The sequence below is a fragment of the Oryctolagus cuniculus genome, chromosome 21, assembly GCF_051225735.1.
Source record: "Oryctolagus cuniculus isolate XC-2025 breed Fujian yellow rabbit chromosome 21, ASM5122573v1, whole genome shotgun sequence".
Lineage (NCBI taxonomy): Eukaryota > Metazoa > Chordata > Mammalia > Lagomorpha > Leporidae > Oryctolagus > Oryctolagus cuniculus.
The window spans coordinates 33,473,385-33,486,163 of record NC_142887.1 but is presented as its reverse complement, the minus strand read 5'-3'; the positions used below and the strand labels follow the sequence as shown (position 1 = coordinate 33,486,163).

The window sequence follows — 12,779 nt, the reverse complement described above, 5'->3', positions numbered from 1 at the left end:
ATGCTGGCACTGCAGGTGGAGGATTAACCCACTGCGCCATGGCACCGGCCCCATCCTGACACTTTCTATTGACCTGTGAGTTACAGTGACATGAGGTTAATGTGAAATTAACACGGCAGTTTTTAGAATAAGGGCTACAGTGAGACTGCTGTTTCGGCAGATTACAGCTATTTAGTTTTGGTTTGGTTTGTTTGTTTAAGGTTTATTTATTTATTTGAGAGACGGAGTTACAGATGAGAGAGCGAGAGGGGCTGACGTTGTGGCATAGCTGGTAAAGCCACCGCCTGCAGTGCCAGCATCCCATATGGCACTAGTTCGAGTCCCGGCTGCTCCACTTTGATCCAGCTCTCTACTATGGCCTGGGAAAGCAGCAGAAATTAGCCCAAGTCCTTGGGCCCCTGCACCTACATGGGAGGCCCAGAAGAAGCTCCTGGCTTCAGATGGGTGCAGTTCCAGGCAATTGCAGTCAGTTGGGGAGTGAACCAGTGGATGGAAGACCTCCCTCTCTTTCTGCCTCTCTTTCTCTCTCTGTGTAACTCTGACTTTAAAATATATATTAAAAATAAATAAATAAATAAAGGAGAGACAGAGAGGTCTTCCTTCTGCTGGTTCACACTCCAAATGGCCTCAATGGCCAGAAGTGGCCCAATCCAGAGCCAGGAGCTTCTTCTCAGTCTCCCACGTGGGCGCAGGGGCCCAAGCACTTGGGCCTTCCTCCACTGCTTTCCAGGGGCATTAGCAGGGAGCCGGATTGGAAGTGTAGCAGCCAGGACTCAAACTAGCACCCATATGGGATGCTGGTGCCACAGACGGAGGCTTAATCTACTATGCCATTATGGCAGTCCCTGCAGCTGATGGTGTGTATGTGTGAGAAAATACTCCGTGGGAAAAAATGTAAGCGCTTCATTTCTAAAGTTACTCTTTTTACCTCCCGTTCTGTTTTCAGTGTTCAGAATCCTAATCTGTAGCTTTAGGAGAGGCCCTGGACTTCTTCCTGAGAATCAGGAACACAGATTCCATGAACCGAGGGTGCATGTGGCACCCGAGCCCTGGCCTGTGCAGCACTGCCGGCGCCTGGGGAGCCCCAGAGGCGGAGTCACGCAGACTGTCAGGGAAGGGGGGGGGGGGACGCATCACAGTACCAGGGCGTAGGGCGTGTGCAGGTGCACACGGGTGTGAGGAGGCCGTGGACACTCTGCCTTTGCTGGGAAGTGCAGATGGCAGTGTCAGCTTCTGCTGAGAGCACAGCCGAGTCCCGCGCTGCCTCCAGGTCAGCGTGGTCCTGAGGGGCGTCCACTGTGTCCCCTTTGATTCATAATTAACTGAGGAAGTTGGTGGTCTTCCTTGAGAGCCTGCCCGCTTCTACAGGAAACTAGAAGTCTCTACTCGCACCTAGCACGTGTGCTTGGTCACGGGTTGATTCTTTGCTGGTGACCTGTCCGTGGGCAGTTTCACAGTGTGTGCGCATCTCACTGGGACAGGAATCCTCTCAGGACGGCCTGCTGTGGCAGAGCTGCCCGTGGCACATGCCTGAGAGTTAGCGAGTCCGTGCACACAGCCTCCAACGAGACAGGTGGGAACAGAGGGCTCCTGGCCAGGACCCAGTTCTGTGGTGGATGCCATGCTCAAGGTGACCCTGACAGGTTCTCGGTTCAGGCCACGAGTGTGGGCAGACGAAGCTGGAAGAGGCCTTCTGCAGCAGCCTTAGGCCAGACAGGGTCGTCAGGCGGTGTATGGACTTGTGCCGAAGCCAGGTGAGGTGGGGCAGAACGTGTGGTGCTGGCACATTTTAGAGAGCACGGGAAGAGAAGAGGAGGGCTTGTGTTGGAGCTCTGTGGAAATGAGCAGTGGATGCAGAACTGCGTGAGGTTGAGGCGTGGCTGGGGAGATGCGTGGACAGAGCCAGCATGAAAAGGGGTGAACGGAGCGAGCTGGGGTCCTTGTCGGGGGCAGCCACCCCTGAAACTGATGAGGAGCAAGCACCAGGAGCCTGCTGCCTTGGGGGCCGTGCTGGGTTCTGGAGAGTGGCAGGAGAGCGAAGTCTGAAGGACTCCCAGCCCTGCGAGCCCGACGGCGGGGGCCAGAGCAAGGTGCGGTGTGAGGTGGGCCTTGTGACTGGGTGAGGGGTCTGCAGCAGCGGGGTCGCCCCTACTGAGGAGTTCGCCGGCTCCCACACAGGGCTCCCCCGGCTTCTCTCTGCATGCTCATGGTGGACACAGCACAGCCTCGCACCCAGCGGGGCGGTCATGACAGGCCCAGGCTTGCTGGCAGAAAGCTGAGCTGAGCGACTCCCTCGCGTTTCTCCCGCACGGTCGCTCTTCCTGCAGCCGCCTGGCTGCCGCTTTCCCCACACTTCATCCTTGGGCTCAGACGTGCTCCCGCGCCAGGCGCAGCGTGGGGCACCAGGGGTGAGAACAGGCACCCACGTGGGCCCCCCCCCCCGGAGAGAGCGCAAGCAGAGCAGCCCAGCGCACGCTTGGTGTAAGAGCATCAGGGGTGCTGCAGGTCAGCCCCCACCATCCCTGCAGTCGGCGCTGTGCCAGCTGCTCTCACAGAGACGGCAAGGCCCAGCATGCTCACGTGGCATGGGAATGCTGGGAGGCGGCCTGGCCAAGGTCAGGTGGCGTGGGTGTGCGTGGGAAGGGGTGCAGAGACAGAGGCCGAGCCTGGGACCGGACGGAGCCCAGCTCTCCCTCACAGGGAAGTTACCAGTCCTGAGGTGTTGGCTCAGCAAGCCGGCAGGTGGTAAGGGTGCGGGAACAGTGTGAGGAGGACCCTGGAAAGTGACGTGCCAGCCTGCTGGCCACGTGATGTGGACACAGACCAAGAGAGAGCTCAGTGGCCCAGCTGCGAGGGCAGAGGGCCAGCAGCAGCATCACCTCGGTGTCCTTCGGTTGCCCCATAGACCACATAGGTTCATAGATGCTTAGATGTGCTTCTGTTCTTCCCATGTGTGCGTGTGTGTGTGTGCACATGCGTGTGTGCAAGAAACAGAGAGTTCCTATCTGCTGGCTCACTCCCCAAACACCCAAGAACTCATGGGTCTCCCGCATGGCTGGTAAGGACCCAAGCTCCCTCCCAGCATGCACATTAGCAAGAAGCTGGAATTGAGAGCAGAGCCTGGGCTCTCAGCCCAGCACTCTGTATGTGACGTGGGCATCCCAGCCAGTGTTATGACACCCACACCCCGTCACCCTTGGTGTTCTCTGGTGACCTTCTGAGGTGTTCTGGAGAGCGGGAAGAATTTGACGGCGGACATCTGTATCCCACCACCTGGACTCTGCAGTCCAGTGTACTTGTTTTCTCACGTTTTCGTCCATCCACGCCTCCATCTCCCCCATCAGTCCCCCTCGTTTTCTGTCGTGCGTTTCAGAGGAAGTGTCCAGCACCTGGACCAACCTGGACCTTGGTCACCTGGAGTATAGGGTGCGTCCAGAGGGAGGTGTGGCAGGGAGCGCTGATGCCTGTCCCACGTTTGTGATCACGGAGGCAGGGATGAACATGGTTGAACATCTGTTCCCGACTGTGTCAGGAGAATGCCTGTCCTTGGGGTCTCTCACACGGCCCCTGACCAGCCTGCTGTCTGGGAAAGGTCTGGAATTCAGAACACCAAGGAGCGTCATACTTGAGGTCCGAAGCTCCAGTCAGAGAGCCAGGGGTCAGCCGCTTAGCTGTAGCAGGCCGGTCAGCTGTAGCAGCTGGTCAGCCAGACACCTAACACGCGTGTCCCACGTCAGAGCCTGGACTCAGACCTAGCTGTCCCCAGCTTCTTGCTGATGCAGATCCTGAGAGGCAGCAGTGATGAGCCAAGTCATGGCCCCCTGGCCTCCAGCCACAGCGAGTTTGGGGCGTGAGCTAGCTGCTGGGAGCACACACGTTTCTCTGTCTCTCTCACGAGTGAATGAAATCAAACCTCTGATGCAGAAGAGGCCCCCAGGTGTCCCCTGCTGTTGGAGCCCAAGCATCCGTGGTGTCCATGGGGTGGCCCTTAGGGGTCGGAGTATACTCATGATACCTTGCTTAAGGGTTCCTTCTAGGGAGTGTTTCCGTCAACAGGTTAAGAGTGTGTGGTTAATGCCTTGTAACAAGTCCACTTCCACCCATGCCGTCTCCCGACCACCCTGTCCTGTGACACCATGAAGGTCAGCTTTCTTCCTCCTCTGCCCGTTTTGTGAATTTTCTGAGTGACACTGTGAGACTTTTTTTTTCCTTAGAATTAGTTTATTTATTTAAAAGACAGAGTTACAGAGAGAGAGAGAGCCAGAGAGAGGGGTCTTCCATCTGCTGGTTCATTCCCCAAAGGAGTGCAGTGGCCAGAGCTGAGCTGATCTGAAGCCAGGAGATGCTTCCAGGTCTCCCACACGGGTGCTGGGGCCCGAGGACTTGGGCCATGGTCCACTGCTTTCCTAGCCATAGCAGAGAGCTGGATCGACAGGGGAGCAGCCAGGACTTGAACTGGTGCCCATATGGAATGCCGGAGCTGCAGGCTGGGGCTTTAACCCACTGCGCCACAGCACCAGGCCCACTGTGAGACTTTTCGTGTTAGCAATCAGTTCACACCAGTGGAGGTCTCAGAAGGAAAGAGTATTTGGTTTGCATTTTGAGACACCTGGTCACCCACCAGCTGTGTCAGCCAGACTCCCTCACCAGAGCCAGAGAACATAGAATGTGATTCGAAGGGTGGCCTTCGCTTCCTGTGAGGAAGGAACATCGTGAACAGACAGGCAGTGAAGCCATCACGTGCGTGGATGCCCGGTGCTTCCCCCAGCATGGTCGCCCTGTGCCCACAGCGGTCTGTTCTAAGCGGGGCTCCAGGGGCTTCTGGTGCTCAGGCTGGCGAGCCAGCAGCTTGTGTGTGGCAGAAATAGATTTCATGCAGAGTGTAACTTCTTGATCTTGGAAGTGGAGCAGCCAGGCCTTGAACTGGCGCCTGTATGGGATGCCGGCGCTGGAGACGGCGCTTTACCCACTACACTACAGTGGGCGCTGTCTGCTCCCTTGGCTGTTCCACTCCTCTAGTTTGATTTGCTGCCGGAGATGCCAAGGATGTGTTCACGCCGCGCGTTCTGCCCGGGTTTCCATTTTGTGATGCTGCTGTTGATTGCTGTGGCTCAGTCCTGACACGTCGGTTTGTCTGTTTGTGTTTTAACAGCACGAGGGCTTCAGAGGACTGGACGTGCTCAGACGTCGGTGTGCTTCTTCCCGGTTCTCGCCCCCAGTCCCGTCTGCAGCCCGTCCCGGCTTATCCACTTTGACTCCTTTGAGCCGTTCGAAGGGGCGGTTTCTGGTAGTTGTGGCTTTTATGCTTTCAGAGTTCCTCAGTCCGGAGACTCCTCCCGGCACCCCTGTGTGTGCCGCCCAGCGGTGCCCTGCGGCAGTGTGCACTTCCGGTGCACCTCCTGCTTCCCGTTGCTTTAGTCACTACCCGCTTTCTGGTTTGAAAGATGCAGTGGTTCCTCCCTGTCCTGAGCCCCTGCCTGGGCGACACCCGCTGAGCCCTGCAGCCTCCGCAGAGCCAGGCTCTCTCCAGACCGGCGCCAGTCACTGGCCTCTCACTTCACGATAGGGAAGGCTGCTACCTAGGGCACTTTAAGTCAGTGACAGCCCCGACTTTGCACTTCACCTCGGACCATAACTGTCCCCGGAGCAGGAGCTCATGGCACCGCTGGGTGTGGTGTTGGCAGCAGGCGCTCCCTGGGAGTGCTGTCCCATCTTCCCTCGCGTCACCTCCGTCACTGACACGCTTTCAGCAGCCCCACTCATTTCTCTAGGCAGAGAGGAAGTGCTGCACCCAGCGCAGCCACTCTGCAGAGTGCCCGTGGTCACTTAGACCGATCGTAGCGGCAGCACACTCACCAACCCGCGTCACACGCAGTACCTGCATGTGCAAGGCGTGCACGAAGCGATGCAAAGGTGGACGGCATTCCTGGAGAAGCGTGGCTTTGGGCAGCCGCGTCCGATCCCCAGGGGCTGGCAGAGAGGAGCACTGCGTCTTTCAATGAGAGAATGTACAGTTCTTCTTCCTTCTACAGCATGTCCGCATCTCAAGTTCATTTTTCAACCTATGCTATACAGTGTGTGATGAAGCCCTGTGCCGCCGCCGAGCGCTCGCGGACATTTCCCATACTGCAGTTAGGACCATCAGAAAACGCTAGCACTAAGTCGTGTTTGGAGCGCCCTCCGTGGCTTCCCGACCTCCTTCCGGTATCTGCTCTGCCACCGTGTGCTGTGGAGTTGACCCTGTTCTGTCCCCGTGCGGTGCCGCCTGCTGACTCCCCCACTGCTCGCTCTGGTGAGAAGTTTGCCTTGTTCAGTGATTCCTGTACCCTCGCATGACTGTTACAGCTTTCTGTGCAGAGATGACTGTCCAAGTGCCACATGCCTGTGATTGACATGAAAACTCTGTTGTTACCTCGGAGTTGTGTTCCACGGAAAATGCTACCCAGCAGATCACTTAGGGAAAGGAATTCTATTTTTAGCTTCTCATTTCTCAGCTGTCCTTTTTCTTCGTGTTTGATTTTTTTTGGACAGCAGTGGGAGAATGGGTTCTATAAAGACTGCCTGCCAATATGAACAGCAATGCACTTGTAATTCATGGAAATAAATGTACAGCTCTTAACTTCATATCCATCTTAAGATTCAGTGTCGATTTCCTCTGGGTCCGCATGTCTGACGGACAGCCAGGTACATTCCTCGCGGCACACGGGAGTGCCCTCGGCCTCACTCCCCCGCCCCAGGCGACACACACACACCCCCCGCTGTAGTCTCCCCTAGATGAGTTCAAGGCCAGGTCCCTAGGGCCCTTCCTTGGCTCACAGAGCAGAAACATTCTTTCAAATGATAGGCCCCAGATTCTCTGTCGAGCCCTGAGACAGAAACCCAGCACCCCAGGGTGCTGATCCTCACACCTCCCGTGGCTGAGTCAGCCTCAGAATCACCACGTCGGCTCCTGCTCCGAGATAACTTGCTGTTCTCCCCGGGGCCCGGCAGTGAGGCAGAGGTCTCCGACTGTTAACTGGCGCTCTGCCGAGTCAGCTGCGTTCCCACAAGAGCGCCTCCAGCTTCCTGGCTCGTCTCTTTGTACTTCTTAGCGCTGTCATGAGGCTCATCTGCAGTGCCCTTCTAGACAGAAAGCAGCCTCAGCTGCGAATCTCTTGAGGGCTGGGGGCTCCTGCAGCCCCTCCTCACCACCATGAGCCCCGTGCTTGTCCCTGGTCACTCCAGATGTAACTGAGACGGTCAGAACCAAGGCGTTCACTGAGGCTGGCAGATTCGGTCGTCGGAATCCACGCTTGCCGGCAGTGCGCTCAGATCAGCTCTCAGACCAACGGCTTTTTTTTTTTTTTTTTTTTTTTTTGGTGTCTAAAATGTAAGCAAAAAATTCCTGTTGAAACATTCCAGTCCTTTCATTGAGCGTGGAGCAGAGGCCGCGGGACAGGTGGGGGAGAACTCAAGGGCGCGGCGTGGGGGGCCACCCACATTCTGCTGCCACAGGGGAATGGTAGGTGCGTCGGGCCAGGGCCGTCCCCTCAGGGTTGCCCTGCCCAAGGCCGCACGCCATGCAGAGGACACTGTCAGCTCTTCATTCGCTTCTGTTAATAGGGTTTTTAAATTGGTGACTTTTCTATAGCATGGTAGCAGTATGTTAATACACCCAGACACACGCACCACCCATGCTTCCAGTCCTCCATAACACTTTTATATTTGTAAATCAATGTTTTGGAGCAATCCCAAGTTTAAGGGAACTATTTTTGTAAATGTAGTGGTTTTGAAACTCCGCAATCCTTTTGCTTACACATTTTTAAAGCATTTGTGCTTAACCTGGCTGCGCTGGTGTGGGGAAGGGTGGGCAAGGCAGAGAGGACCTCCCCCCGATGCGGGCGACCCCCGTGCGGGCGTGCTCACTCCTCCTGTCGCCCGGCTCCACGCGACCGCGGCGGCTGGGACTCCAGGGCCAGCTCTGCCAGAGCCGCAGCGGGCTCACCCAAAGCTTGTTGCCTTTCCGTGCTGTTCCTCCGTGTAGCGCACTCGAGAGCGTTCTCAAACTGCTTTGTATCCGCTTTGTATTGTTGGTGCCTTCTTGGTATTGTACCCTGAAACTCCGCATAGGTTATTTAGTATAATGGTAAGTTAAAAAAATGTTAAAGGAAGATTTTATTAAGAATCCGAATGTCTATTCATTATATTGTTACAATATAACATTTATTTGTGGTGTTTGTGATTTGGTTAATCTGTATAAAAATTGTAAGTAGAAAGGGTTTATATTTCATCTTAATTCTTTTGATGTTGTAAACGTACTTTTTAAAAGATGGATTATTTGAATGTTTATGGCACCTGACTTGTAAAAAAAAAAACCTACAAAAAAATTAGAATCATTAAATTGTGTCCCTGTATTAGCAAAATAACAGAGCTGTGCATGTATAGTTTAATTGCAGTTTCCCCCGTGGAACTGGGAGGAGTTCTAGTCTTTGTGCTCCAGTGCGTCTCAAATCTGCACGCCCTCCTAACTCCTCTTAGCAGAGCCAGTGGCGGGCCGTGAACTGGTTCCCTGCAGCTGGGTGGGCTGTGGGGTTTTCCAGATGGTTCTTCGGGCATTTGGGGATGCATAGGGGGCGGAAGGCAGTGCCACGAGCACATCTCCCCGTCCTCCTGACCGTGAGCCCCCACAGATGTCCTGGGCTGCCCAGCGTGCGGTTCTTGTCTGTATCGGGTGTGATGCACTGACTCGCTCGCTGACAGAGCAGAGAGCACAGGCTCCAGGCCCACAGCACCTGCTCCTCGGCCGCTCCCGCTTCAGACCCGTATCAGCAGAGGGCCCCGGAGCCAAGTCCTCGGGCGCCAGCAGGTCTTCGCAGACGCTCTTGTGTCGCATCAAACGGTTCTGCAAGGTGTCCCTGAAATGTCGGAGGACTATGAGACGCCACTGGGGGAATGAGCTCCTCCGGCCCCATCTGGAAGTTTCGGGGGGGCCTCTGGAACCCTCGCCTGGGTGTTCTGACACCTGCTTTGTCCTGGAGGGAGTGGCACTGGTTTCCCTTGTGCACATCCCATAGGAGGCAGATACGTAAGTCGTTGTCATCCTGTTCAGCACGGAAGACCAAGGACCCTTTTCCCTGCTTGACTTTGGTGGGCTCCTTACCTTGGCAGGAACCCAGTGTTGCACTGCACCATCTGAGAGCACATCGACACGCCCAGGCCCCCGTGCGTCTCTGGTCCTGGGAGTTGGGTGGGACATGGGGGCACTTTGAGTCTGGCACCAAGCATGGCTGAAGACAATCATTTAAAAATATATATATTTTTCATCAAAAGGCAGGCAAAGCTTCCATCCACTGGCTCACTCCCCAAATGCCATAGCAGCCTGAGGTGGGCCAGGCTGAAGTCAGGAGCACAGAACGCCGCCCAGTCTGCCATGTCTGCTGCTGGTTCCCAGGGACACGAGCAGGAAGCTGGGTCAGAAGTGGACAGCACCAGTGTGGTGCTGTGGTAGGTGAAGCTGCTGGTTCGAGTCCCAGCATCCCCAGCTCCCTGTTAGTGCGCCTGTGGGAGACCAGGATGGAGTCACTTGGCTTCAGCCTGGCCTGGCTGATGGAAAGTACATTTTACCTCCCTCCTCTTCAAAATAAAAATGGATAAACCTTAAAAAATAAATAAATAAATAAAAATAAACGGATCCAGTACTCAAACTGAGACCTCCATGGTGAGATGCAGGCATTAGGTGCCATCTGAACTGCTGTGCCTGGGCCAGCCCCTGAAGGCATGCAGTCACTTGTGGGGCTGGGAGAAGGAAGTGGACAGAGGTGGTGCCCGTGTGCGCCTGTCCCACTGCGCGTGTCCGCTGGGGATGAGGAATGGGAACAAGAGGCTGACAGGACACGGGTTGGCCTGTGGTGTCATGCTAGGGCTTTGCTGTCATTGCCGATGGGACGTTAGCTGTGCTGGGAGGAGCCATGGTGGAAGGTGGCACTCGGGTCCCTGTCACGTCCAGATCCTCTGAAAATGCAGTGTCCTGTCTCGGCACCAAGCCCATCACGTGGGTTTCCTCTCACTCAACTTCCCTTCACTATAAAACCGTGAGCTCCTGCCATGTCTGACAGAGCCAGCGGCCGGGGCTGCACGCGGGAAATCCCTGCATCCCTGGAAGATTTACTCACTTGAGAGGCAGTGTTACAGACAGAGGAAAAGACAGATTTTTCATCCGCTGGTTCACTCCCCAAACGACCGCAATGGCTGGAGCTGGGCTCCCGGGTGGGTGCAGGGGCCCAAACACTTGGGCCATCTTCCACTGCTTTCTCAGGCCATTAGTGAGGGGTTGGGTCGCAAGTGGAGCAGCCAGGACTTGAACCTGTGTCCGTATGGAACGCCAGCACCGCAGGCGGAGGCTTTACCTGCTGTGCCACAGCACCAGCCCCAGGGGTCTGGGTTTAAAAGCCAAGTGCTGAGGGCAGTAGTGCAGGCAAGGTTTTACCTCTGAGGGGATTTCAAGGACAGCAGTGCTGTGGACCCACACGGGACCTAGGTGGGCACCTCTGATGACCAGAGTCCAGACAGATGCCTTCCTGTTAACTCTTCCACAATGGAGAGAATTGTAACATCCTGCATTTGCACACTGGGCCTAGGTAGGCATGCTGTCCCCCCGTGCTGGTGGGGACACCGGACCCTGTGGTGGCGTGGAGGTGGCAGCCTGTGCAGTGCTGGGCTGGGTGCCCCAGGCAGGAAATCTGTGACCGTGTGACCTCTGTGGACAAACACGTTCGAGGAGACTTCAGGGAGTTAAAATGGACGGTGTGAGGAACACCCCTGGCTGGGTGGGAGGAGCAGAGTGAGTCACACCCCCTCTTCTGCTTGGTGAGAGCAGAAGGCACCTGGAGGTCACTGTGGGAGTGGACGGTGCACAACGGCCTCGGGCACGCGGGGCACCAGAGTTACGTGGGTACCCAGTGGCCCCGCACCATGCCCCCTTTTTCCCTGCCCACAATCCCAGAGACTGCTTTCACTTCTTTTTTCCAAGATGCCACTGTGTTTTTTGTTTTTTTGTTTTTTTTTTAGGACACTGAAGCGTCCCCGTTCCGTGGACCAGAGAAGACAGTGTCTCCAAGATAGCACCAACTGCTCAAGGAGGAGGAAGAGGGGACATGGGAGGGAGACTCGGGCGCCAGGAAGCCCAGTTTTTTGGTTTTTGTTTTTTGTTTTTTTAAAGATGTATCCCATTTATTTGAAAGGGTTACAGAGAGAGGTAGAGACACAGAGGTCTTCCATCTGCTGGTTCACTCCCCAGGTGGCTGCAACAGCTTCAGCTGGGCTGATCTGAAGCCAGGAGCTTCTTCTGGGTCTCCCCTCTCCCTTCTCTCCCCTCTCTCCCCTCTCTCAATCTGCCTTTCAAATAAATAAATCTTTCTTTATTCTTTTTTTTTTTTTCGACAGGCAGAGTTAGCGAGAGAGAGAGAGAGAGAAAGGTCTTCCTTTCTGTTGGTTCAACCCCCAAATGGCTGCTACCGCCGGCTGCACCAATCCAAAGCCAGGAGCCAGGTGCTTCTCCTGGCCTCCCATGGTGGGGTGTAGGGCCCAAGGACTTGGGCCATCCTCCACTGCACCCCCGGACCACAGCAAAGAGCTGGAGTGGAAGAGGAGCAACCGGGACTAGAACCCGGGGTGCTGGTGCCACATGCGGAGGATTAGCCTAGTGAGCCGCGGCACCGGCCAACAAATAAATCTTAAAGAAAGGATCGTCCATCCCTCATTTTACTCCCCAGATATCAACAACAGCCAGAGCTGGGCCATGCTGCAGGCAGGAGCCAGAAACTCAATACAGGCCTGCCACAGGTGTCTGGGTTCAAGTCCTGGCTCTGCTCCCAGTTCCAGCTTCCTGCTAATATACGTCCTGGGAGGCAGTAGGTGATGGGTCAAGTGTCTGGGTCTCTGCCATCCACATGGGAGACATGGACAGAGTCCCAAGCTCCTGGCTTCAGCCTGGCTCAGACCTGGTTGTTTCGGCCATTTTGGGGAGTGAATGCAAGATCTCTTTACCTTATTTTATTTTGCTTAAGATTGATTTATTTGGGGCCAGCAGTATGGCGTAGCAGATAAAGCTGCTGTCTGCAGTGCCAGCATCCCATATGGGCACTGCTGGTTCTAGTCCCAGCTGCTCCTCTTCCAATCCAACTCTGCTGATGGCCTGGGAAAGCAGTGGAAGGTGGCCTAAGCATCTGGGCCCTTGCACTCATGTGGGAGACCCGGGAGAAGCTCCTGGCTTCATATTGGCCCAGCTCCAGCCTTTGCAGCCATTTGGGGAGTGAACCAGCAGATGGAAGACATTTCGCTCTGTCCATAATTCTACCTCTCAAAATCTTAAGAAAAAAAATGATTTGAAAGGCAGAGGTATAGAGAGGGAGGGAGAAAGATTTATCTCCCATTCCTCAAATGGCCACAACAACCAGTGCTGAGCCAGACTGAAGCCAAGAGTCGGGAATCCATCCGAGTCACCCCCATGAGTGGCAGGGTCCCAAGCCCTGGGGCCATCCTCTGCTGCTTTCCTGGGTGCACTAACAGGGAGCTGGATCAGAAGCGGAGCAGCTGAGACTTAACCCACTGTATCACAACTACACCAACCCCAATCTCTTTACCTTTTAAATTAAATAATCAATTTTTAAAGGACATGATGAATTTTTTTTTTTAAGATTTCTTAATTTAGTTGAGAGGTAGAGCCACAGAGACAGAAGGATCATCCATTTGCTGGTTCACTCCCCAAATGGCCACAATGGCCAGAGATAGGCCAGCTGGGA

At 55.2% G+C, this 12,779-nt stretch overlaps 1 protein-coding gene across 2 annotated transcripts in view; it reads left to right on the top strand.

The window, feature by feature from the left end:
* MAPK1 (mitogen-activated protein kinase 1) overlaps positions 1 to 11,247 on the top strand; it is a 105,337-nt gene extending 94,090 nt beyond the window's left edge. Inside the window, exon 9 of one of the 2 annotated variants that reach the window (XM_051826740.3) lies at positions 11,047 to 11,247. The gene's annotated coding sequence lies outside the window, so the exon portion shown is untranslated. Of the gene's footprint in view, positions 1 to 5,152; positions 8,406 to 11,046 lie in introns of those variants that run through there. The other variant, XM_051826739.3, reaches the window with a different exon arrangement.
* Positions 11,248 to 12,779: the final 1,532 nt, after the last annotated feature.